Source organism: Polyodon spathula, chromosome 11, assembly GCF_017654505.1.
Source record: "Polyodon spathula isolate WHYD16114869_AA chromosome 11, ASM1765450v1, whole genome shotgun sequence".
NCBI classification, from domain to species: Eukaryota; Metazoa; Chordata; class Actinopteri; order Acipenseriformes; family Polyodontidae; genus Polyodon; species Polyodon spathula.
In genome coordinates, this window is record NC_054544.1 from 12664893 (window position 1) to 12692778 (window position 27886).

General features: G+C 35.2%; 1 pseudogene; it reads left to right on the forward strand.

Moving 5' to 3' along the window:
- Positions 1-1593: 1593 nt before the first annotated feature.
- LOC121323035 overlaps positions 1594-27886 on the forward strand; it is an 89728-nt pseudogene continuing 63435 nt past the window's right edge.

Sequence of the window (27886 nt, forward strand, 5' to 3'; positions counted from 1 at the left end):
ATGACAAATGTCAAAATACTATTTATATGTATTTGTGTATAAAGTATGTGTGAAAATTATAATGCTGTTTTTTCTGTTTTAGTGCTGTTTATGAATTTGAAATACTTAAACTTAATAATAACGGAATACACACACACACACACACACACACACACACACACACACACATATATATATATATATATATATATATATATATATATATATATATATATATATATATATATATATATATATATATGCTCTTTTTTGTTTTTAAATGTGCTCATAAATGTTTGACTCAGATTATAACAAACAGTTTTGGTACCATCAAACATAAGAAAGAATTATGGGAATCTGGCTTATTATAGTAATTACACTATGTAACACAATTTTTGTTCCTTGGTAGTAAGTGTTATTTCCTAATTGCTTATGCCTCAAAAGTATAGAAAATGGCTATTATTCCCCACAGACTTTGCTTTTGTGACCAGGACAGTGATATTTCAAAATATCACTATTTCCAATGGGAAAACGGGCAAATGTGAGTAGTTTTTTGAGATTTACGATTATACTGTATTTACAGTATAATCGTAAATCTCGAAAAACTACTCACTTCTAAATCTTTTGTAGTCATTTTTGTATTACTTTAGTATAAATACATGTTAATTTGGATTCATATGTTGTTTTTTTCTGACTTTATGTTAACGAAAAGACACACATTTGCCCGTTTTCCCATTGGAAATAGTGATATTTTGAAATATCACTGTCTTGGTCACAAAAGCAAAGTTTGTGGGGAATAATAGCCATTTTCTATACTTTTGAGGCATAAGCAATTAGGAAATAACACTTACTACCCAGGAACAAAAAAAAAAAAATGTATTATATATAAATGTATATATATATGTTATAAATGTAATATCATTACAGTTGGACTGATAAATGCTGTGGAATAACCTATCCACGAAGAAATGTGCTGAATTCATGGTCAGTTTGAAATGCTTTGTGGTTTAGAATGCATTGACCCTCTGTATCTGTAGTTTATAATCAGGAACCAGGCAGAGCTTAAGAGTAAAGGAGCTACTGTAGTGTTGTCCTTGGCTTTGACAATACGCCTAGTTGTTGATCATGAGATGGCAATAGTTAGCTTTTACTGAGAAGACTATTCTGAAAACAATCATAGAGCAACAAAAGTAAAACTTTTGTACCTTTATATCTTTTTATGAAAAAGAAATGAGTTTTGTCTGTGATGCAAAAGTAGTGGTCTTTTTACGGTGCCACGAAAGAGGGACTGGCAGTTGCGTGATGGTATAATTCAATCCCACAAAAACAATAAGTGAGTCATGCATCATTGATTGGGGTTTGGAGTTCGGGCTTTGCCTACTGTAAGTGCATCTCGGTAACCTTTTAAGGGCACAATTGGTGGACAATTGCTGAGATTCTTTAGATTTTTTTTTTAGTCAGATATATATTTAAATAAAATAACGTTTGTTTAACTTGTACTGGTAAGTCTCATTGTGTTTTTTTTAATAAAAAAGTAGAATGAGCTTTGCTTTAAATTAATAGATAAATACATTATAATTGCTGTTCTCTTCATTTAGGAGGTAATTTTATGGACTCTTCCCTTACAAGTCCAGTATGATTGGTCTTGAAGCTCTGGCAGACCCATCGAATGACTGGGAAATTATAGAGACTATTGGGAAAGGCACCTATGGTAAAGTCTACAAGGTCAACAGCAAGAAAGATGGAAGCCAGGCTGCTGTAAAGGTGTTGGACTCTATAAATGTAAGCACATTGAACTGGGTTACTTCACTTTGCAGTGTGTGCTTACAGAAGCCAATGTTCACCTTTCTAACCAAGCATCTGAAATAAATGTGATTGTTTGTATTTGCTAAGTGGCCATAGGAATGCTGTCATGTGAGAGGTGAAGCAATCCACCTCCAGGTGCCAGTCTACATTTACTCTACTGACAGATATTTCCATCTCATTGCTCTGCAGTTGAATGTGTTGTGTTGAGCCCCATAACCACAAAAAAGATCCTACCCATATTTGACATTGCGAGAATAGGAAGGAATTGTTTTGCCTGGCTTTGTGTCTAACTTATTTTTATACAAGTGAATGCAATATAGGTCATGGTGAGCTACCTTTCCCTGTTACTGTGCTGTACCGGCTGTACAGCACAGCTGTGGCAGGAGATGGATGTCACTGACATGCTTGTTATTGTTATGCAAGCTCAAAGGGAGTACTGTGTATGATATTTTAATTGGTTATTTTAAATTTATTGAAGGATGTTGATGAGGAGATTGAAGAAGAGTATAACATCCTGCAGTCCCTTTCCAGTCATCCAAATGTTGTCAAGTATTATGGGATGTTCTACAAAGCTGATGATCTATCTGGAGGTCAACTTTGGTTGGTTTTGGAGGTGAGTTTTTATTTACATCATATTAATAATATTATTTGAATGTTTACAAAAATAGCCTCTGTGGTGTACAATAAATAATACATTCTACAATGTACTGTGTGTTTTCATTTAGACAAGCAGCCCTACAGAACACAACTGTGAATGCCATAGCAAAACACACAAATGCTATAGGGTGTATTTGGACTGTGGAAAACCCCTGTTGTGGATTTTACAGGGGTGATGGATTTTAGAAATACACACCCCCAGTGACTGACAAGGACACAGGAAGGACTTTTATTTGGTTCTATTTTTTTTTTTGGAACCTCTTTTTATAGACTAATTTATGCTTGATTAACCTGGTTTCCATAGAAACCTTTGGATTTCGCTGCATGCATCTTGCTGAAGGCGTTTGTCCACATAGGAAATCCAAAATGCAATGATAGCATGCATTGTCTTTTCTTTTTCATCTTAGCTTGAAGCTGTAGGTTGCTGAACACATTTTTTTTTTTTTTTTTTTAGGTCAGTGTCATTGTTAATTCCTTTCCAGGGTAACCTTGTTTCTAAGAACCAAATGTGCGAAATACAGAAACAAGCAAGGCAGAAAACACACACACAAAAATAGTTGAATTCAGCTTTCAGATTCATCTTTTCTCAAACCAAAATGTAGAAAAGATGGAAGAGGAATCAGGTTCAGAAAATTGATTTCAGTATCATATATACTCGGAGAAAGTAATGACAAAAAAGCCTTATAAAGCCTGTAAATGATTCAATTATATACTGTAGTTCAAAACACATTTACGGTGACTCTTATCCCTGCCCCCACCCCCGCTCACACACACACACCTTTGATGCATGGCAGTCCATTAGGGAAAATTGATGGTGAGAAGCTGTGCTTTTTTCGATCAGAATGTTTCATCTCTGCTGTTGGCAAGACATGTCATCAAGCCTGAGTTTAGAGGTATGGTTGCTGTCTGTTTTATACTGCCTGCCAACAGGAGCATGGATGAACTGAATATTTGAAATGAGTGTAATGTGTTGCCTTCAGTTATCTAATGCACCAGTCTCTTTTGTCTTTGGATGCTTTGGTCCTTGTTTTATTCCTGAACAAAAGGTAATGGAAAAAATCAAAATTGCAAACATTTAGCAAAACCCCAGAAATGGTAATTCTAAAGTATTCATACCCTTTGCTGCTGTGATAGTATTGTCTACAAGGTGCGAGAAATTTCAATATAATAATGCAGAACCTAATTCTAGAAAGTGCTGAATTGTGGGTGAACATTCTTAGAGAGTATAAAAGGGTTAGGCATAGGATGATTGCTGTACCAAGAAGTCAATATGGGAAAAAGTAAAGCGCTATCTGAAGACCTTAGGCAGAACATTATTTATTGTCATAAAGCTGGAGAAGGATGCAAGAAGATTTTTCAAGCCTTTGAGTATCCCAATTTCAACTGTTGTTTCTATTCAACACTCCCTCGTTCTTGAAGAGAGAAGGTTCTTTCACCAAGAACAAGTAGAAGAATTGTGAGGAAGGTTAATAACAATCTGAGATTGACTGCCAAAGATATTCAAAGTGAACTGGCTGTAAGTGGGACTGGGGTTTCCAATATTTTTATTTTATTTTAATTTTTTTTAAAAAATTTGGAATAGTTTATTTTTTTTACCCCATTTTCTCCCAAGTTGAAATGCCAATTATGTTTATGCCTGGCTCATAACTGCAACCCCTGCGCTGACTGGGGAGAGATGAAGACGAGCACACACGTCCTCCGAAATATCCTTCTATGGGGCTGTTTTTCCTCTCATGGCACATGAAATTTAGTTCCAATACATGGTAAAATGGATTCCATAGCATACCAAAAGATATTGGCCAATCATCTAAAAACCCTTCGCTACAAAACTTGGTTTAAAGTGCAACTGGACGTTCCAACACAAAAATGATCCAAAGCACACATCAAAATCTTTACTTCAGAAAGGTTAAAGAAGAATAAAATCAAGGTTCTGGAATGACTTAGTCAAAGTCCCGATCTAAATCTGATTGAGAGTCTTTGGTAGGAGTTGAAGAAGGCTGCGCACAAGAGAAGTCCTAGGAATTTGAATGAACTGGAACAATTTCGCATCGTAGAATGGTCAAAAATCACTAAAGAATGATTCAAAAGCTCATTGACAAATATCCTAATCGTTTAAAAGAGGTTATTATTGCTAAAGGTGCCTCAATTAGCTATTAATTTCATTTTTCTTCTCAGGGTATATTAGCATTTTTTGTGTCTTGCAAAAAAATTGCTCAACTAAGTAATTGTAACATTTATTTCTTGTAACTTTTTTCCTCATCCACAAAAGCAAAACTTTTGCTACAAAATCTTTTTCCTACAATTGTTTGTTTTTGAGGAATTTCTAGAAATTAAAAATTTCCATTGGGGTTATAAACTTTTGACTACAACTGTATATGTAAAAATAATAATAATAAAAAACCTGTCAAAAAGACACCTCACTCCAGTCAACTACCATTCTGACTTATTGTTCATTTAAGGGTAGCATTCAGTACCACAGTTTAAAAAGCATGTGTGGAAACAAAGGAACATAATTGGTATCTGCAACTCTAAATTTACAGGGTTTACAAAAAAATTTAAATTCCTGTATCAATACTGTCATTAGGAGTCAGGCAACCGTGGTCAGCCAGCCTGGCACTGATTCCACGTGACAAGTTTGCCAGATGTTTCAGTTGTTTTGCAAGGACACAGTGCCTCAACTTCCAACAAGGACACACAGCTTTAAGTTCCAGAATACATGTCAGGGTTTTGCATTTGCTTAACAAATTATTAGTTCAGTCCACATACGCATAAGTTGGTGCGGCAGGTGTTTCCAGATTTCTGGCTGGGATTTTAGAGTTTAGTAGGAGCCTAGAGTAGAATTTTGTACCGTAAACAAGTGCATTGAGTAATGCAAGAGTCGTTTTGTCTCGCTGTTTCTTCACAGCTGTGTAATGGGGGTTCTGTCACCGATCTCATCACAGGACTGCTCAAGCGTGGCAAACGGTTGGATGAAGCTGTAATCGCATACATCTTATATGGGGTTCTCTTGGTAAGGATGTTCATCAAGTCCATAGTGACAGTAGAGGGTGCAATTTCCTTTTGAATACATTTCACGCATTGGAGCTATTATTGCAGATAATAGACTTGCAGCTATAACAGCAGGGGTATTTTAAACATGTGATACAGGGGGCAGCTGTACCTATAATAGAATTGCAGATTATGCTAATTAGGTTCTCTAATAACAGGGTAATTGATTCTGAATAAGATACTATTCTCTTTTTGATGTTTGGTCCAGGGTCTTCAGCATTTGCACAATAACGGAATCATTCATCGTGACGTCAAGGGGAACAACATTCTTCTGACAACAGAAGGAGGAGTCAAGCTCGTTGATTTTGGTAATAACTGCTTCCCATTTATTTTCCTGATGTGTGCAGTTTAGCCAAAGGCAGCAATTTATCGCCGGCTCAGAAAGCCTGAGTGTTTCTGGGGCGCTGCGAGCTCTGTGTTTGCTTCAGTCTGAGTCTTGGGAGGTTTTGGTTTAACAGATGGAGCACCTCAGGAATTTCTGACAGATAATCTATTATTTTTCCCCCCCGCAAGAAAAATATTTTATATAGAAAGAAAAATTGTATCCAGGAAATATTTGGAAAGAAGCTGTCGATGTGTTTGTTTCTCTGAATTTTTTTTTAGCACCAATAGCTTTAATCAGGGCTATTATTTAAATTTCATTATTTGGTCATTTGCATATAAAAGGGAAGCTGTTCTGGCAAATGACTTTAACTTGCCTAAGGCATGTTTATTCCCTCTCTAAAAATTAGTATATATAATTATAATTAGTATTGCCAGTTTACAGTGGTGTGTGGTAAGCTGTCATGCCAAATAATAAATTGCGTTTTTCGATCAAGAATATTTTAATTGCTGTTTATTAAGAGTGAAACAGTGCTGTAAATATATTCAAATACATGGAAGTGTCTTTAAAATATGCTTTTCACTTTAGTATTAAATTGGGAGGTGAAGTTGATAAGGGAATAAAGGTGAAAGAAAAAACTGTTTAGAAGATATATTTGCAAACTATACTTAGGCTGGGACCAAGTCAAAACTTTGACAACCTGCTAATCGCTCTTAACAAAACTATATTTAAGTGTTTTCTTTTTATGAGTAGAAGAAATAAGATACTTACAAAAAAACCCACTTTAAATACAGTTTTGTTAAGTGCGATTAGCAGGTTGTCAAAGATTTGTTTTGATCCCAGCCTTAGTTTAAATAAGAAAAATATACCTGTACCTTTTTATCCAGGTGACTCAGCTCAACTCACAAGTGCTCAGTTACGAAGAAATACATCTGTTGGGAATCCATTCTGGATGGCACCTGAGGTGGGTAAATCAGGGAGATCGAAATGGTTTTTATTGACTGCCCCTTATCGCACTATCCACCTGCAGCCTTGTTTCTTATACATTCTGTGGCTGGGGAAAGAACACCTAAGCTCTTTCACTTTTACAGATTAAGAATAGTTCAAATTAACCATGTAAAAATGATCTTGCTGGTTTGGTTCAGCATTCCCCTGCTTGTACCTTGGGAATGAAGGTTATCTCAAGGTTAATAACTAGGAGTCTGTTTCCCTCAGCTTATTGGGCAGGAGTTCGCTCAAAATAGTCTGCCAATTTGGGGGTGTGCACTGGAAAGCAATTAAGATGTACGAATCTGGCAGTAAATTCTGATTATTGCAATCAAGAGAAGTCCTTTCCGACAAAAAAAAAGGTCCCTCAAAACAGTCACAATTTAAATGGTGACTGTATCTTGGATCTTGCAGAGGCAATTAACATTTTGTATTTGCTTTTCAATGACAAATATGTCAAATATACCTGAGTAAGATATATTTTACAATTTAATTAATTGAATTCTATACAATTAAAATCGTCTGTAAATGATTACAGTTGGCATTGGGCTTTGGTGCTTCAGTAGTAATCCAGCAGACCAAATCTGTACCAGCTACTAGAGTACCAAAGTGCCCATTTTAATCATTTACAGTCGATTTTAATTGATTAGAATTCGTCTTTTTTTTTTTTTTTAAATGAATAACAGCCATATAGAAACAGTACCAACACATGTGTATAATGTTACTCAATGATTGTAAATCTGCCCTGCAGTATGTCTTGCTGATTACAGTATATGCATTACAATTTGGGTAATATATGCAATAACAGTGATTTTCAGTCAAGTGTTTGCACGCACACTTGTTTACGGTACAAAGTGTGCTTGTAAAACTCAAAACGAAAGGATGGTCCACACCTCGCTCACAACCCTTACAAGAACAGTACATTTTAGAGCATATACATGACCATTTTCATTGACTATTGGGCTGGTTTTGCTTGAGTGGTTATATTGAGATCTTCCAAACTTAAAAAAGGAAAGAGATACATAACAAAGATGTCATGGAAATGTATAATGATCCAGCCAGGGCACTTTTTACTTCTGTCTCCTCACCCCAGACCATATAAATAAAAAGATCTCTTTAAGCTTGAGAAAGGTTTTAATGACAAAATTAGAATTTCAGTACTTTATTACTGTCACACAAATAAAAGCAGTCCTGTTGAATGGCAGAAAACAAATTTGTGCGTGTCTTTGCTATCAGAACTACATGACTATAAATTACAACATGCATCCCAGAGGACAGTACATTTAAAGACGCGTGCATGTTTAAGGCTTTGTTTTGTTCTTACCTGACAGGTCATTGATTGTGAGCAACAGTATGTACGGTAATACACTAGATGGCTCTCTTGACTTATTACTTCAGCTCTGCCTCTACATGAGCTCCAGCCAGGCTTCTGTTTTAAGAAAATATCAAATTATGAAAATTGGGAAAGTGTATTAAATGAAACATGTATTAATAAAATACCATGCATATTTTCAAAGGAAATTCCACGTTAATGTTCTTGTTTTGTAATGGAAATAGCTGTTCTATCTCCCTTTGCGTAGCAGGAGACTAATTTAAAATACCTTTCTGAAGCACAGAAAACTATAAGGCTCAAAAATCTTGGTCTCATTTTTATTCACAGTAGATCAGCAAGTACTTCCTTACTTTAACATGTCCTTCATGTACACCTTTTAATCCTGACTGATAGCCATTTAAAAGCTTTGCTGATACAAGTGTTTGCCCTTTTGTTATCTGCACAATCATGCAATTATCACACACAATTTAAATGTTTCCTTCTGATTTGTAATTTGCATTTCTGATTAGCTCTATTCATATTCAGATGAGGCTGTCATTGGATCCTCATCACAATGTTATCTCCATCTTTCCAACCCTAGGTGTGAAACAAGCCACTATGTCACAAATGATTCAGGACACCGGAGCAGTTTATCTCTTTGCCTTTCCATTGGTGTAAAACAGGTCACACAATTACACAGCAGGGAGAGGGTGCAGATTTTCAAACTGACGGCCATACATTCTGTCAGAGAGATGAATACCCTCAAGTGCTTAAACTTATAGGTCAGCATTAAATTGCATCAGAACTATGCAAACAAACATCATTTTTAAATATGTATACAACTCCCATAAAAAAGAAGAGGGTGTGCTTCAAGGTGCTGAGTGCCTATGGGAGTTTACAGCAGCTTTGCCGTTGCAATTAATTATGTATTTACTGTGAAATATTGCTGCATTCATCCACTGTAAAACTTGATTATTTAATAATGACAAATTGATGCAAGGCACAAAAAAATGCAATCTTTAGCGGACAGTAATGTTTTGCTTCTCTATGAGGCACGGTACCTTCTTGATCAAAATGGATTTTTGGACCTTACACATAAATCTCCTCAATAGGGCCCTCAGTGCCTGCAGATGGAGGATAAATCATAGTGAGAAGACACTGAACCATGAAATGATTCTGTTAACATGTCATCTGTCTGGAATATATTTTCAGATCTCCAACAGAAGGGGCTAGATTATGAAGGGGAGATGGTCTGACATAGCTGGCAATTTGGGATTTGATACTTTGATCCTGCCCCATCTGTTGCAGATATTGAGAGTTTTCTGGCTTGCTTCCAAAGGGTAGGGTATGCTTCTGATGCCCTGCACCGGTAATTTTTACTGTACCTTAAAATAAATCATCATTGTAAATGTCATTCCAAATGACTACAATTAGGAATCCACCCCACAGGAATCATAGTAGACACATCAACCTGTGACGTAAAAGATGAGGTGTTCCTTCTTTCAACCAGGATGTGTGAGGCATATCAAGCAGTGCTTTCCAGACAGCTTCTCTTGCTTACAATCAAAAATGTTAAAACCAAAGGAACAGAAATGGCAGAAATCACTTAGTAAGACTAGAAGTTGATCTGATAGGGAACTCACAGTTAGTGCTTCAGTGGTCTTTGCACTCCTGCAAGGTTTGAAAGGGAAATCGGTTATAGTTTCCCCTCTTGGTTCAGTCAGTGACACAAAAGATCAAAAAATAAATACAATTACAATTTACCTTTGAACTGACTTACAATAATACACAACCCCCCCCCCCCTTAATTATTATTTGTAAAACCCCCACCCCCCATATTAATATTATTGCTATATGTATATATATATATATATATATATATATATATATATATATATATATATGAATGAATGAATGAATGAATGAAGTATCCAAATAAAATGTTTTTATTGTTTGTTTTTAAATGCATGAGTTGCTGTTTCCAGATGTGCAAGGTAGCGTAACGCCATCTCTGCTTTTCAACTTGAAGAAAAATTGCAATTGGTTTGCAAAACATTCACTGTATCTGTTGTTTACATGTTTGGTGTTCTCACTTATATAGTTTATATTGACAATGCGTTTGATAATTCAGTCGAAAAAATTAGCACTATAAAAAGAGAAAAACAGTATGATATATACTGTAGGAGTTCATGGGAGACATAATGTAAAGTCTAAAGCATTGTGGCTTTTTTTCAGCCAAGAATAATCCCAGGAAACACTTTTTTTACCATAAAAGTCTTAAACAAATCATCTAACCTTTACACACTTCAGTTTAAAAGGTTTTAAAATTGGCATTTATATGTAATTTTTTGTTTCATAAAACCTCTCCGTCTTAGACGAATACACAGATGTAACTCATCAGTCTTCATGTATTTGGATTGATAAACAGATGCACTTTTGATTAGAAATCTTCTGCTGCTGCAAGCAGCATTGCATTCCTTTGACTGATGTGACCTTATCCAGTTAATTGTATTCAAACTGTCCTTCTTAATGTAAATAAGAACCGTAATAGAAACTGGGCTTGATGCAGGTGCCTGTTTGACTGGTAATGAGATTCTGAACAAGTGGCCAGAAAGGTAATGATTTACAATTTGCTGATTTTCTGCTGAACAAAAGGACTTTGAGTTCCAGCGGTCTATTTTTGGTCACAGTGATATATTCTGTTCTTTGCTGATATTTTTATTTGTATTTGTATTTTAAGTACGTTTTCCGTTAATGTAATGCATTATATAAATATTAGTAACTGTAATTTGAATGGCATGCACAGCTAGCTTGGCAAACTGTATTGAGATAAGAAATATGAGTTGTTTGTGTTACTAGCGTTGTGCTGCAAATGTAATACCTATCAACAAAAAGGGAAACAAAACCAAACCAGGTAACTACAGACCCCAATAAGCCTGACTTCTATTATATGTAAACTTATGGAAACATTAATAACATCCAAAATGGAAAATTACCTATATGGTAACGGTATCCTGGGAGACAGTCAGCATGGTTTTAGGAAAGGGAGATCGTGTCTAACTAACCTGCTTGATTTTTGTGAGGATGCAACATAGACAATGGATAATTGCAAATCATATGACATGGTTTATTTAGATTTCCAGAAAGCTTTTTACAAAGTCCCGCATAATAGATTAATTCTCAAACTGAATGCAGTCGGGATTCAAGGAAATGCATGCACATGAATTAGGCAGTGGTTAACATGTTGAAAACAGAAAGTACTGATTAGAGGAGAAACCTCAGAATGGAGCGTGGTAACCAGTGGAGTACCACAGGGATCAGTATTAGGTCCTCTGCTATTCCTAATCTACATTAATGACTTAGATTCTGGTATATTCTGGTATAGTAAACAATTTCCAGACAACACAAAAATAGGAGTGGCAGCAAACACTGATGCAGCAGTAAAGGTCATCCAAAATTATCTAAACAGCATTCAGATGATAAATGACATTTAATAGAGAAAAGTGTAGGTACTGAATGCAGGCAATAAGAATGTGCATTATAAATATCATATGGAAGATACTGAAATTGAAGAAGGAATCTATGAAAAAGACCTAGGAGTTTATATTGACTCAGTAATGTCTTCGTCTAGACAATATGGGGAAGCTGTAAAAAAAGGCCAACAAGATGCTCGGATATATAGTGAAAAGTGTTGAATTTAAATCAAGGGAAATAATGTTAAAACTTTACTGTGCATTAGTAAAACCTCATCTAGAATACCATGTTCAGTTCTGGTCACCTCACTACAAGAAGGATATTGCTGCTTTAGAAAGAGTGCAAAGAAAAGTGACCAGAATTATTCCGGGTTTAAAAGGCATGTCATATGCAGACAGGCTTAAAGAATTGAATCTATTCAGTCTTGAACAAAGAAGACTAAGCGGCGATCTGATTCAAGCATTCAAAATTCTAAGGTATTGACAATGTCGACCCAAGGGACTTTTTCATCCTGAAAAAATAAACGAGGACCAGGGGTCATAAGTGGAGATTGGATAAAGGGGCATTCAGAACAGAAAATAGGAAGCACTTTTTTACACAGCGAATCGTGGGAATCTGGAACCAACTCCACAGTAATGTTGTTGAAGCTGACACTCTGGGATCCTTCAAGAAGCTGCTTGATGAGATTCTAGGATCGAATGGCCTCCTCTTGTTTGTAAAATTTCTTATGTTCTTATGTTTACAAAGTAAAAACGGATAAAAAAAGAAAAAAAAAAACTAGTACAGCTGAAAGACAGGCTTTATTTGTGTACATGTTTAATATCATGTTATGTGTGTTGTGTATTATTTTCTATTGTTGTTTTATTTAGATCATTATTTGCAGTGCTATTCTGCAATGAGAAATTTGGGTAGAGAAGCATAACAGTGTTGCACAGGATTATAATGCTTCAACTATAGCTTTTAGTGTATGTCGCAAAAACTCATATGCTTCTCCACCCCACTTTCCCCACAATCAGCTGCGAGGAGTCTTTTGAGGCAGTTTTTTCTGAAATAGACAGTAAGCATGGCAGATAATGATCTACGCAAAGAATCATATACTGTGATGAGTGGTCAACATGACTGGGGTTGCAATCTGTTCTTTATTTATAAGGTGACTTGTGCTGGCTTCATCTTTGTGATGAGTTTGATGTTTTAGCTGAAATAATAGAAACTTTAAGTGGTAGCACTTTATGTAGAATGGAAGTAACCCTTGTCGGCTCCTTTGTGTCTGAACACAGAACAAATGACCAAATGCTTTATGAATGAGGGATTGTTTCCCAAGCAACCTGTGTAAAAAAAGACCATGGACCATTCTTACTTTCAAGCTCATATTCCATTACCTTTTCTCACCTGCAGGGTAAGTAGTATCCATAATAGTAGTGCCTCACATGTCCTTAAGAATAGGCTGAGCGTGATCCATCCGCCTTGCAGTTTACAAGCTAACGTTTTAGTTACTGTTTAGCCACTGCAGACAGGCTAAAAGAATTGAATCTGTTCAGTCTTGAACAAAGAAGACTACTTGGCGACCTAATTCAAGCATTCAAAATTCTAAAAGGTATTGACAGTGTCGACCCAAGGGACTTTTTCAGCCTGAAAAAAGAAACAAGGATCAGGGGTCACAAATGGAGATTAGACAAAGGGGCATTCAGAACAGAAAGTAGGAGGCACTTTTTTACACAGAGAATTGTGAGGGTCTGGAATCAACTCCCCAGTAATGTTGTTGAAGCTGACACCCTGGGATCCTTCAAGAAGCTGCTTGATGAGATTCTGGGATCAATAAGCTACTAACAACCAAACGAGCAAGATGGGCCGAATGGCCTCCTCTCGTTTGTAAACCTTCTTATGTTCTTAAAAGATTACTAGGTGAGCCATTGGCGACACTCGATGGGCTGTGTATATAAAGATGATAAAGACAATATGGTCCTACTGGTTGCAAATCTTCAAAATAATAGCTAATATGTAGTAAATATGTAATTACAGTCTGATTAATGCCACATAAAATGTTGCCCTAAAATATCAACTGTGCACAAGCAATCTTGCAGAACAACCTTAATTCCAAAAAACTAAAGAGCCCTGCATTGCTGCCGTGCGGACAGTAGGCCTGTGGTGTGTGTATGATGAATTCAGTGCTCATGAAATGTGACACTGATTGATTTCACTGGAACCTAAAGTTTCTGTGCCTGTGCTGGGTTAGTAGGTACAGCATGAATCAAGCCATTGCTTTGCCAGTGTAGGTAAATCCTAGCCCGAGGGAAGCTCCCTCACTGGAGTGACAGACTAGTTCAGTCTGTAGGCTAATTCACTGTAAAGACTCCTCTGGGAGAGGGACCAGTGAGATGTGAAAATAGTCCACGTTGAAACAATCAGTCCTACTCCCTAGTGATTCAAGCTGGATTTAAACTCTCGTCTAGGAAGAGCCATTTGAGTCTTAATAACAAGCACATGCACAGCTTACATTATATTACATTACATGTTATACACTGTACTGAACAGTGTTTCTTTTGTTTATTTTTTTACTTGTTTTAGAATAAAATGCATATGTATCCTAAACAAAAAACAAAAATGATAATATTGCCCATTTTTACACAGCATTACACTGAGGCTGTATTTTATCATACAAATTCCCCCTTTTAATTTTTTAAAGGGTAGCATATCATATGGGATATCAGGCCAGTGTATGAGCCTACAGATGGTAAAATTTAAATAAGCTAAGTTTTAAGTCTCTTTGTGGACTTATTGGTTGTATTGAGATAGAAAAGAACGAAAACATCTTGGTAGCCGGCACGATTACCCTTTTTTTAGCAACTGATGCAATTAGTCACTGAGCACAAAGGCTGCAAATTGGGCTAATTTAACATGGTAGAAATAGTAAAAATAAGGAATATCACCTTTTTTTGCTGTTTTTCTGCTGTATTTATATTCTATTTAGTGATGTTGCTGACCCACCCCAGGGAAGCACCAGTGTGATTAATAGAGAGGTAAAGGTCTCGGGAATTAGATCTGATTCTCTTTAGATAACTTGAAAGGACAGAAGAGTATTAAAAGCCTGATTACTTAAGTCAACATTTTGTGTTTGCAAATATTGGTTTACTGTCACTTTTTTAAGGACCCAGAAAGCTCAGTGGTATATATTAGCTGGAAAAAAAACCCCACTGAAGCCCACAAACAAATGAGTAAAAATCTGTATAGCAGTTAACTATAATTGACTGTAAACACTTTGGCTACTTAAGCAAAATGCTGCCCTCACTTTTTGTGGAGATTGAAAATACTATAAATACTAGAATATATATATATATATTCTACATTAAGAACATAAGAAAGTTTACAAACAGCCCATCCTTGTTCGTTTGGTTGTTAGTAGATTATTGATCCCAGAATCTCATCAAGCAGTTTCTTGAAGGAACCGAGGGTGTCAGCTTCAACAACATTACTGGGGAGTTGATTCCAGACCCTCACAATTCTCTGTGTAAAAAAGTGCCTCCTATTTTCTGTTCTGAATGCCCCTTTGTTTTTTTTGTGCTATACTTTAAGCTGCTCCAGCTTTACTGTCAAGTCTGTTTTTATAAAAAATTGAATATCTCTTCAAATTATTATTCGTCTCGTGGGATGTATTTAACTCTGATCACATCAATGAAATACGCAAGACGGTTTGACCAAATTTTATTTGGCTATCTGAAGATACGTCAGTCAGAGACTGTAATCAGAAAAACACACACACATTTCATGTCATATAAGTTTAGTCAAAAGATGCTAAGGATGTAATATATTGCAATTAAGGACTCTGACCAGTGATACAATGTAAAAAAATTGTTTGAATAATTAAAAAAATAAAATGTACTCTTATCTAAAGCGCAGATTTATTGGAAGCTTAGTGATCAAATTTTGTACTTTTTAAATGTTGTTTTCCAAAGACCTGAATATGTATATCTGACCAATACAACTTAAGTCTTCTCTCTAGAGGGTTCTGGGAAATAATTTTTTTTCTCCTCATGAATGAGTCCAAATGTGCCCATCACTTTCTGCTGAACATGCTCAAAAACCAGTAGCTCTATTTATACAGCAGCACTGAAGACTGTATGATGTGCACTAGTGCTTTATATGATTTTATGGAAAGTCATTTCACTTTAAAAGATGCACACAGATAGGATAAAACAGTGTCATGTCCTTTACTCTCTTTTCCTGTATATCTTGGGAACCACTTGTCAGATTTTGATTATTCTGTACGAGGGCTTTGTTATTCCCACCCTTGTCTGGATATATGTGTTACTTTTGAGGAGCACTTTTTTTCTTTTTCTTGGTTTAACTAACACATCATGAAGTCTATCAAAATTATTTTTCTTGGTTAATAGACGCCAAGTATAAGAATGACCTTTAGTAGGCTATTCAGAAAGTGGATGCACTGGGCTGTGCTGGAGAAAAATAAATTGGCCAAGATTATGCTTCAAGGGTGCTTTTAGTATTTTTAACGATTAATGTGATTTGCATTATAAACTTGCTGTGATAGTAAAGATTGTAAATAAAAGCAGCTCCTCTGTTGTGGTTATTTAAAACCTGACCTGAATCTTTAGTGTCTTCAGACAGCATCGGACTGTGCCCCTAATATACTCGCACACTCGCATCCACCGCAATGAATACTGAGGCTGAGTGTAACCGAGCATACAAAAGGGTAAAGCAGTAAAAACGTTAACACAAGGATTAATTATTGAAACTGGAGAACGTTTTCAGAGAATTAATGTGGAGGAGTTTTCATTTCTGGAGTTGACACGGGATATGATGTATTTGCCAAACTCTTAAAGTTCTGTGCAAAGCCATAAGGTACAGTAACAGTGTGTAAATAAGCTGTGAAGGTTGAAGATAATTGGTGGAATGTGCAGTCCTAGGCTGTGTTTATTCACCTAGATCCAAAGGTATTACTAAAATATAACTGTGCTTGTATCTGTCTGAATCGAGCTGGTAAGTGAAATAAATGACAGAAATAAATGATGCCTTGTCAAACCCAGCAAAGGCTAATTAAATCATACCACAGCCGAACAGGCCCAAACCACTGGCCTGTTAAGATGCAATATTCTAGCAAAAAGTCAAAGATAATCTAAATGCTTTCAAGCAGAACAGTTGGAAGTAGTTTTAAGGTTCACTGTAAGTTTTTAAATTTCACTAAATGTAATCATACTGAGAAAGTGAAACAAGTTATATAATAGTAATCCCGGACTGAAATTCATTATATTATGATATGTTACAGGTGACATGATGATATGTTAGGGTGTTTTCTTCTTCTTCAAATTGATGAAAACACTTTTACCATGCAATAATTTAGAAAGTGGAGCTCACCGCCAGTTAAAGTGCTGTCAGTTGGTGATAATTACTGTTAATTGTGCTAATTTACCACTCAAGTTGATATATGTGTAAATTGAATAACAGGAGAGATTGGTCTTTGTTCTGGATAGGTTGAGTGATGGCAACATTTACATTTAACTAAATTTAGAATATTGTTGCTGCTCTCATTTCTGCCAGCTATTTTTTTTTTTGTTTTACCTTCTATAGCTGATAAGTCTGATGTTCATGGAAACAAAAGTTATAAATGCAATTCCATTTATCATGAAAACAGACCTCCTTATCTGATGCTTGGTGTGAATACATTATCTGCCAGGACATGGGAGGCACTGAATGAAGCAATTTAATGAACACATTATGCAAAAGTAAGTAGTGATTGCATTACCGTCTACTGTAGCAATAGCAACTGAACATGTATACATGCGTGTTTGAGAACACAGGATATGTATTTTTTTTTTTATTAATTTTTTTTTTTTTTTTGGTACATAATCATCACTGTCATTTGTTTGAACAAACTAGGGATTAGGGCCAAACAGTCCCATGACAACAGCAGCCTCTGAGCATCTGCAGTGTTTGGAACAATGCCAGTGTGATAATGATCCCGTTTCAACCCCGTTCTCGTTATGTTCATCTCCCCTTTGAAAAAAAGGCAGAGCAAAGGTGAAATCTACTGTTCCCTGAGGTCACCAGGAACACTCTGTTTTCAATAATGGTTCATTATATTATCTATGCACCAACTTTGGCTTTTGTCACAACTCTACCTCACTTCCAATTCCATGCATCCTTACAAGTGTTACATACTTTATTTGATGCTTGCTGAGCAATTTAAGAATAAGGTAAAGGGATATGTTGTGGTCTGCAGCTACGTTTTGTCAACTGTACTATAGGAATATATCTACAGTAAATTCCTCCCACTTCAGATCAGTGTTAGTGTGTATTGACCAGTGCTTCACCAGTGATGTGCTTGTTTTATACATGTGAGAACATAGATACAATGACTGTACTTTCAAGGTGTCAGTTATCACATCTCATAAGGGTTGTTAAAGACAGGGGTTTGTGAAGGAAATGTTCAGTTTATATATAAAACAATTATATTATCAAAAGTCATTATAAAAGATAATAAATAAACAAAAAATATAATTATTCTTTATCATTTTGTTTCATGATAAAGATAAAGGCAGCATTTTGAGGCAATCTTTCAAGCATGCCTGCCCCACAAATTATGGGTGCTCATGCTATAAGTAGTTGTCCATTGAATGTGGTTGGGGTTGCCAAGCAACTACAAGACTGTGCTTCTTCCAAGCAAATGAAGCCAGATGAAGAGGATATTTGTACCTGGGGTGTTGCTTGACCCCCCAGAAGTAAGAAAACAACCTAGTTTAGTGTGCCAGTCAATTTCACATCCACAAAGATATACAAGCAAAATATGCTTGAAATATTGTCTAATGTCATAAAATGTTGTACACTTGTAGTGCACCTGAATTTATGTTTTGTCAAACACTTTTTTTTTTTTACTAGTTAGTGCAGTTGTGTACTATGTCAGTATTTTGGTACATTCAGAATTAATTCTTCAAAGACTGTTAAACCTGTTGTTGCTAAAATATTACATATAAACATGTCCAAAGGCTTTTCCCTTCCCTCTGTCAACATGATTTTCAGATACATGTACTCTTATCTCCAGATCTCATTTTAGGGTATTTTAAGAACTATCTCAATTACTCTTTATTATACAGGTTATTATAGCCAAATGTCAACTGCTGATATCTGGTCTCCCAACATCTAAATCCTTTTTATTGACTCCAGTGTGTAACTGCTGTTCTTTATAGTTTGCATTTTGATATTCTTTGGATTTAAGAAATGTTTTTTTTTTTTTCTTTCCATGTGTATTGATGAAGACCATTTCCAAAAGGATTTGGCTGCACAAGGTTGAATTTATTATTGAGGTGCAATTCTTTAATTTAGTAGAAAACCATTGTTGCTGGAGGGGTAACCCCACGAAAGACATATAACTTGCTCTGTCTCTGTCTGTACTCTTGCATAGCAATCTAATCCTGTCAAATATAGCAAAAGACACCCACACTGTTTTTAATGGAACTACAAGATGTACAGGCTGACTTAACCATGACCTTAAAAACAGATGATGGTATCACGCCATTGATGTCCCAGTGATAAATATTGTGGAGCCCTTTACTGATTCATTTTTGTCCATAAGAGAGGATATATTTGATTGGTGTGTTTTTACTATCAAAATATGATATGACAAAAATTGATATATATATATATATATATATATATATATATATATATATATATATATATATATATATATATATAATTTTTACTGTGAAGGGTTGTCTGGTTTTTCTTTTCTTCCTTTGTGTATTCTTATTGTGGACCTTTTAATAGACTGGTATAATTAGCTGCACAGTTAAAGCCTGAGAACAAATGAGAAGTAAAATGCTGGGTACTGAACCGTGTTACTGATCTCATTGGAATAGAACGAGCCATTTCATTTTTACCAGCTGTGACTTTGGAGACAGGCTGTGTGACACAAGATAGGCAAGTTATATAAAGTACTTTGGAATGGAAATGTTGGCTCTTACTGCTTATTAGTTTAACATACTAGCTGTGCGTCTCAGTACTTGTGTTACCACAGCATCTTTAACTACAGTAACTGCTGTCTATTGGTACAGTCATATTTAGTCACATTTGTATCATTTTTAAATCCCATAATGAATAGATTACACACAGAGTACAGTAACTGAAATATTTTCAATCAAGATAAGTGATTTTTTTTAAGAAGGTCATTGAACATTTATAACATTTCTGTTTAACTTTGCAACAATGATAACATATTTCACTTTGCTAATTATTTTACACTTTTCGGGAATACTGACTTTGTGTTTGAATTTGTGCAGTCAGTTTTCCAATAACAGCATCTAAAATAATGTTGATTTTCCATTTCATATCATTTTAACACATTTTATGTGTATTCAGTTTATTTACTCTTTTTTATATACCTAATCTGTCGTGTATCTGCCCATCACATATCCGTCCTAATCACTTATCTACCACGAGCAAGCTCTTCAGCAACTTTGGTTTATTATTGAACAGAGAAAATTAGTCTATTTGAGTGAGTGTCTATTTTTGGTTGGTATTTAACCTTGAAAGAAAGGTTTTGTAGCTGAAAATGTCAATGACGGGCAGCACCCAAGAAGCAAATCTTTAACAGCCTTGAATTGATTAAGCAGATCAGCCTGTATCAGACAAAGCACTTCATCAACAGGAAGAAAACAGCTGGGGAAAAAAAAACCACACAAAACATGTTAACACTAGAAAGTTAAGCCAGTGGAACCTTTAAAATAGGAAAAGAAATGGCTTCTGTTTTCCAAGTGCAAAAGGGTATTTGACAGCACTCCTACTACAGTGATGGTGCATTGACTTTATAACATTTAAACATTACTGCAATATAACATCAAGGCAAGCATTGTGCTCGTATTACATTCTGTGTGGAACTGAATTGATTTCACTTTGATCTTCAGTTTCTGAAAGGATTGTCTGTCTTAATCCCTGTCAAAGAGTTTAGTGTCTTTGTGTAGTACAGGATGGCAGTTTTCTTTTTTTCAAGTACAAAAATCTATGTGGGTATTCATTTTCATGCTAGTATGCATGAAACACAATAGTACTGTGGTACAGCAGGCTAGAAATTAAAAGATAGGTCTTGCACTTTTTATCACTTCATAAGTGTTAAGCCTTCACTGGTTTCAAACTGTACTGGTGAGTGCTATCATTTACTGACGACATGCTCTGGCATATCTGTAGTTACAGGCACCACAGATTGGAGTTTTTTTTTTATTGTTGCCTGTTGCTGAACCCTCCTAGTTTTGACCTGACAGCTTTTTTTTAATAGATAGATAGTGCATTAAATCCTGCTGACAGAGGGGTTATTTGTTCCTATATTTTTTGTCTTCAGTTGGCAGATGATTTCTGCCAAACACTTTGGTGCTGCCATTATCCATCATCATGTTGAGTAGTTTTGCACCTCAATGCTTATAGTATTTTCTTGAAGTTTCTTTTTTGACTGTTTTAACTAATGCAGATTGTGTCTACTGGTGTCATATGATCAAACAGGAAAATAAGATGAGCATGTCACAGAAATTAATCGTTCTACAAAACCATCACTAAAATAATACATTAGTATCAGTGAGCGATATTCTGGTTTCACTGCGGAACTAAATAAATTATAAAATGAATAATACATTGCATATGTTTTTATGATGAAGATGATTCTTTTTCTTATTTCAGCCCTTCACTTATTTCTCTGATTTATTTCTGTTTTGTTTTCTTTTACTTCAGAAACCCCTCTCCTACCTTACGTAATCCAGAACAGTGGTGTTGAGGATTCAGTCACTTCATCTCACAGTGAGTACTTCATATTCTACTTCATGTCTGAGGTTTATCTGAGACAAGTACACTGGGAAATGGTTGTTCAGCGTATGCAGTCATAGAGAAACATTCAAGTTAGTAAACATTCTTCCATTATAGACATAGAAAAATGATTGAATTAATTCACTCAATGAAACATTGAGAATTAAAAAAAAAACATTTGGTGAATAACACAGAATAAGGTCATAACTAAAGAAAAACTATCTGAAAACTGAATAAAGTTAATTATCAGACATCTTCTGAATATCAGTTATTATAGGTATAATTGGTTGGATATATATATATATATATATATATATATATATATATATATATATATATATAGATATATATATATTATTTTTTTTGCATTGTATATTTTATATTTATTTGTGGTAATATTTATTTTCTGTAAGATATGTTTCTGCAGCATAGGTGGAGCTCTACATTCCGTATATTTGTGATTTATTTATTTATTGATTTATTTTTTTTTTTTACAAAATGATTGTTTCATTGAGCTTTCATAAATAGTCATGAACTGAACAGTCCATTGAACAGAATACATAATATGAATAAATTCATGCATGCACATGCTAATGAAAACAGGTATGGACTCCATTAATTATAACACTGTCAACAATACAGGTAGGTCAAGTGGAAAAACCTTTTGTATAGTTTTTAACTGCCACATTTAGGTGCAGTGATAAAATAAGTATTTCAGACAGGAAACTGTACTCGTTGGAGATTTTTTCTTATCTTGTGATCTTCAGTTTCTAAAACAGAGCTCTCAAATCACAACAACTTAAAAATAAATATACAAACAATATTGTTAGAAAGATGATTTATAAAATGTGTGTTTTTTTTTTTTTTTTTTTTTTTTTTTTTGTCAAATAACTATTCCGAAGGGTTATGCTAACCATCATCCAAAAGAACATCCTCCAATGTCACATTGTGTTCCCTTCCATGTTAATGGTTGAAACAAGCCTCTGTTTATTTTGATTTGCTGTGACATTTGCCCAACTAGAAAACAGGAATCCACCAGACCACAAGGAGGCAATGTATTTTAAAACAAACCACACCAAGAGTAAACTTACCTTATGGTCTTGCCGGTTAGTCTGTATGTTTTATAGTTTTTTTTATAGTCACTATGCTAATGGCCAGGCTTTGGCACAAGCTGGTGATTCTACCATGAAACCAGGAGTCTGAGGTACTTATTAAAGGTGCTTCAAGATTTGCAGAACTATGTTTTTTACATGTGGGATATTGAGTCTTGAATCTTCAGACACCTAACCATTTTCCTGTTGTTCTGTACATCACAACAGAATTTATTCAATCTGCCACCAAATCAGAATTACAGTGCAAGCTCTTTTTTTTTTTTTTTTTTTTTTTTTTTTTTTTTTTTTTTTTAATTAGTTGGTTTTGGATTGTATTGGAGGAACAATGTAATCAGTTTTTAAAGTTGCAAGCTTTAATTTGTGTGTCTTTAAAAGGAAAGTGTTTATTCCACAATGAGGTAACAGTTTTTACTCATGTAGGCAGATGAGAAATCAGTTCAGAATCAATTTATGCATACTGTTTAAAAAAACAAAAGGACTTTGTCAATAAAGTTCACATAAAATAAACATTCTTAATGCTAAATCCTGAAGCCTCTTGTGTAATGGGCTTTTGAAGTGAAAGGAATACTCAGTTTTAGCCTGATTATTTGTGGATGCTGGAGTTTTTACTTTTGCTTGGACCAACAGTGCACATTTTGTAGACCTGCAGACCGGAAATTAACAAATTCTTCATTATTTATAATGAAAACATCTGACTTTACAGGGGTGAACCTTTATCCATTAGAGGTAACTGGCTCATTAATCTGTGTTAGTTGTGCATTTGTCAGTGCAGAGAGCCTGTCAGCTTTGTTGTGATAAATTAAATGCAATGGATGCATAAAATCCATGCCGTCTATTCTCCATATGGTTGAACCTTTTTTTGTATGCATATGTCAGTTTTGCATGATGAGTGGCTGCATGCATAGTCATTTCATTATCTACCTCCATCCTTATGGTGTTGGCCATTTAAATGAAAAGGGAGTCTATCTCATTCTTATAAAAGCTCTGTTTGATTTTACAGAGTAAATGCAATTTTTTTTTCTTTTACTGAAGTTATTACCGTGGGTTATAAATTCAATGTGATTTCTAAGTGTAACCAAATTAGGTAATTTAACTTCTGAAAGTGCAATAGATACCGGAGCTAAGACCTTCACAATACTTAATACATAAAAACAGCATTTAAATCAGCTTTTCTCTTGTACATTTGTGGCAGGGTGCCCTGCCCCTGTGCGTATTTTGTGTTTTATGTTGCATGTGGTGTGTTAATGTTGGTGTATATCATGTATTGTATTGGTGCATAGAATATAATGGGGCTATGCAGCACGAGTGATTTAAATTATATAGTTGTATTTAGGCACAGGGATTGCACAATCGCTTCACGTGCAGATCAAGGATGTAGTAGTATGTGAGCACGGGGAGTTGGACCTTGATTTAAACAAAGCATTCCCATAGTCATGACAATTATAAAGTATACCAATGGCAGCCCTAAACTGGTTCATTTCAGGCAGGCGGTTATCCTTTTTGCTGTTGTATTTAAAAGGAGTGGTACAGTACTTTGATTGAAACTGCACTTGCAATAAATACAACACATCACACTCATCTCTGATATATAACTTAACTGCAAGATTCTTCTACACTGAACTCTGTGTCCAGCCACTGTACAAGGTAGTTCATTCAAATCTCCTACCCACCTAATTCAATGACTCATTTTCCTTTTTGCCTGTTAACACATCATCCGTATCCAGTGGCTTCCTGCCCTCTTTGACTTCCTCTGCTCTGTCTCTCCGGTTTGCTGTTCCTCAGACACATGCATGTAGCTGTGCGTGACTTCTGTATCGTGGCATTAAATCACCGCACCTACAGAGACCCAGACAGATGACACGATCGGAATTGCAAAACCCTCCTCTGGTCCTCTGCTCTCACACACAGGGCAGTGCTGCCTTAACGTCATCGTTGTTTCTTTCTGTCAAGTGCTGATGCTCATGGCATTATGGTCCATTAGCATTAAATCACCTTAGCCACATGGGGTCTGCTCCAACTCTGTCATCTTAATTGTGACTGTTTAGTGTATCACAATAACAGACATTGCTATGTAAGTGCTTTCGCATGGAAGACAGACATCAGAAAAAACAGGTATTTTTTTAGTTTTAAAACTGAAAAACATAACTGCATATTTAAAAAAAAAAAAATAGCGGTTAGTAAAGACACATGATTTATCATTTTCTTGATTTATATTGACCACAAAATAAATATTTAGGTTTAATGATTTATTGATAGCACATTTTTTATTGGTAAATAGCTTTCATTTTACATAAAAAAAGATTCTGAATGTTCTATGAAATTTTCTTGAATAGTGAAGTAAACTTGTCCAACATGTGGTCAACATGAGTGCTCTATGTAAAGATCACTTTCATTTGTTTTCCTGTGCTGCATAATTTCTCACTCGCTTTGTATAGGTAGCATTTGTGTTGAATTATGCTCTACTTTGAATTATAATACCCCCCTACATTACATCAGCCGTATTTTTTATGCAAATTACAGTGACTGCACTTCGGTACATTATCAGCAATTAGCGTCCATGCTCATAAATTCTGATTTGATAACAAAGCTCAATGTAAGCTCATTCATTTATTTTTACATTCATCTAGTGGCCGTTTGCTGTTGTAACCCCCCCCCTTTTTTTTTTACATGCTAATGTAATAGATGGTCCACAACATGAAAAATTGACATCACTTAATTAATCCCCACTACTGAACAACGTGTTTATTTAATAGTTTTAAGTACATTTTGGACTGAACTTTGCATTTAATTATACTGTATTAAAAGTCAACAAATATGTTATCTTTAATCCAAAGCCTTTTAAGAACAGTTGTGATGTCAGTTCAACATGTTTAAATCCATTAGTGGTTAGGTTTAAAGCACACAAAATCATAAATTAATTTTGTCTTCACTCTCTCAATACACTCCTTAAATGCTCTCAGTCCATTCACTATCTAATGCCTGCCATTAGAGATGTAAAGTATGGAACAGTGTAGGGTGTTCTGGAACACTTCCCTATAAACACCCTGTGAACTGACTATCAGCTACTTTCATTCTTGTTCTATTTGGTTCAAAAAACACACACACACAGACTGTGAGATTGAATGTAATAAAAATAAACCAACGAATTTCAATAAAAATGCAATTTGAATCCTTTTTTCATGACATTTCTTATCCGTGCTGTTATTATTATCAAGTTGTTACAATGCTGCTTAAACCAGGAGGAAGGAGAACTAACTACTACAGCCCTAGCCCTAACCCTAACCCTGACCACCCCACTAGTACCACTGTTCCAGTTGGACAAAGTGAATTCTAATGGTTTCAGTGTGGCTGTGACTGGATGTTTGGTCCATGTTACACAACCACCATTTTATATATTTAGTATTACTGCTTCTCTGTCATTGTACTTGCATTGGAAAGGGCGAGAAAAGGGATATTGTTAATGTAAAAATGATTAGGATCTTTTATTACTGATGTTGTGTATTTTATGCTTATTGTTTTGCTTTTCATCTCTGATAATTAGATCAGTAATCTTGATGCAGGTGATCATTGGATACAGTGCTGTTTATGATGGAATTTTGTACTTTTACTGCTTCATGTTAACTGAACTGATATTAAAAGTGTTTCAACTATAGCATAAAATGACAACGAACACTTTGTGAATGGAAACTTCCAAGATTAGGTAAATGCTTCACTGCCACTAACAGCATATTACTCTACAGTTTTAGGAGTGTTAAAAATAGTTATTTTACAAAATGGTGCCTTTTAATGTGTGACTTATTCTAGAATTAAGTCAATAGCTTCCTTCTCTCACCCCAGCAATTTGGGTAATACAGCTCTTTAAAATAATTTTACCTCAAGGGACAATTTGCAGCAAACGGGGCATTAGAATAATTACTTTGTATCCTGGTTACATTTTCACTTAAGTGTCTATTTTTTCAGTTAAAAAAATTCTGCAATAAAGGAATAGTAAATGATATAAATGTGTTCTGCGTAGTAGAATTTCAATTAGGAGCATGATAATAGACCATGCTGCCCAAATTAATCATTTCATTAATAAGGAATAATAATAAGGAATGTTGTGGATTCTAAAATACTTTAAAGTTATTGGAACTATTTCAGTTCTTCTCTGAATGAGTGTAAAAATCAGTATAAGGAAGGAACAGCCTATCAGGGCAACAACATGTGATGAGTATTAGCAAAAACAGCTTTATTTGATTTCCATTTTGTAATATTGCTTATTTTTAACCTAGCAATTTAGGGTTAACTCTTTTATTAAATTATGGCTGCATACTGTAATGTGTTTCTTAAAAAGTCTCCTATTTTGTCCATCAGAGTAACAAATAATAATAATAAAAAATATATATTTTCTAACGCCGTGGCAATGAAATGCCATCAATGTTATCAAGCGGTGCAAGCTGCTGGAGACATTTCAAAAGACCTCTCGGGCAGACCGGCATGTGTGGGTGTCTGCTCTTGTTCTCAGGTAATAAATGCTTCATCATTGCATGTAATTGTGGCAGCAAATAGCTGCTCTTTGTGACAACATGGAAATGGTGCGATTGCAGTAATGGCTGCAACCTTTGGTTAATGTAGTGACACTAATGAATTCTGGGAATTAATTTCCATCTAAGAAGTCCTGATAGAAGGTACCAGAATTTCTGACTAGATAAGGCACTGCTTGTCATACTGTCCAGTCTCATTGCTTTATCTTTGTGTAGACCAGTTTGTATGTAACAGGTACCAATGCCTCGATGGGATGCACACATACATTTTCTATCTAGATATATTTACTTGTCTGTCTACATGTGTCTGTTGTCTATACAGATAAACAAATGCACCATGATACACAATGCAATGCCATAATTCAAAATCATGTGATAAAGAAAATGATAGTAAAACAAACAAACTTAATGTTTTAAATGGTTTAATATAATCGATACCATTCATATAATTATATGTCAGTTAACTGCAATAGCTGTATTTTTGTATCCAGATGATAAATTAAAATAATTAAAAAACGGTTAATAAATGTTAACCTGAGACGAGCACATGGATTTTCTATATTTGAATAGAAGAGCTTGCTGCTGGACAGGCAGAGATACATTATTTTATAGCCCAGCGTGGCAAGCTGATATTTATAGTCTTGGAGAGAGAGAAAGAGAACAGAGGTGAGGTAAATAGTTCTGGTGTTGCTTCTGCTCTGGGTGGCCACTACTCCCAGGAGTGAGACCAGACTACAATAATAACTCACCTGGCACAGCCTCTGTAGAACCAGTGCTCTCTGGAGATAACTGCGTCATTAAGGTGAGCACAGAAGATACATTTGTACACCAGTATCCGTTACACAAGGGAGTTAAGCAAATCCCTGAA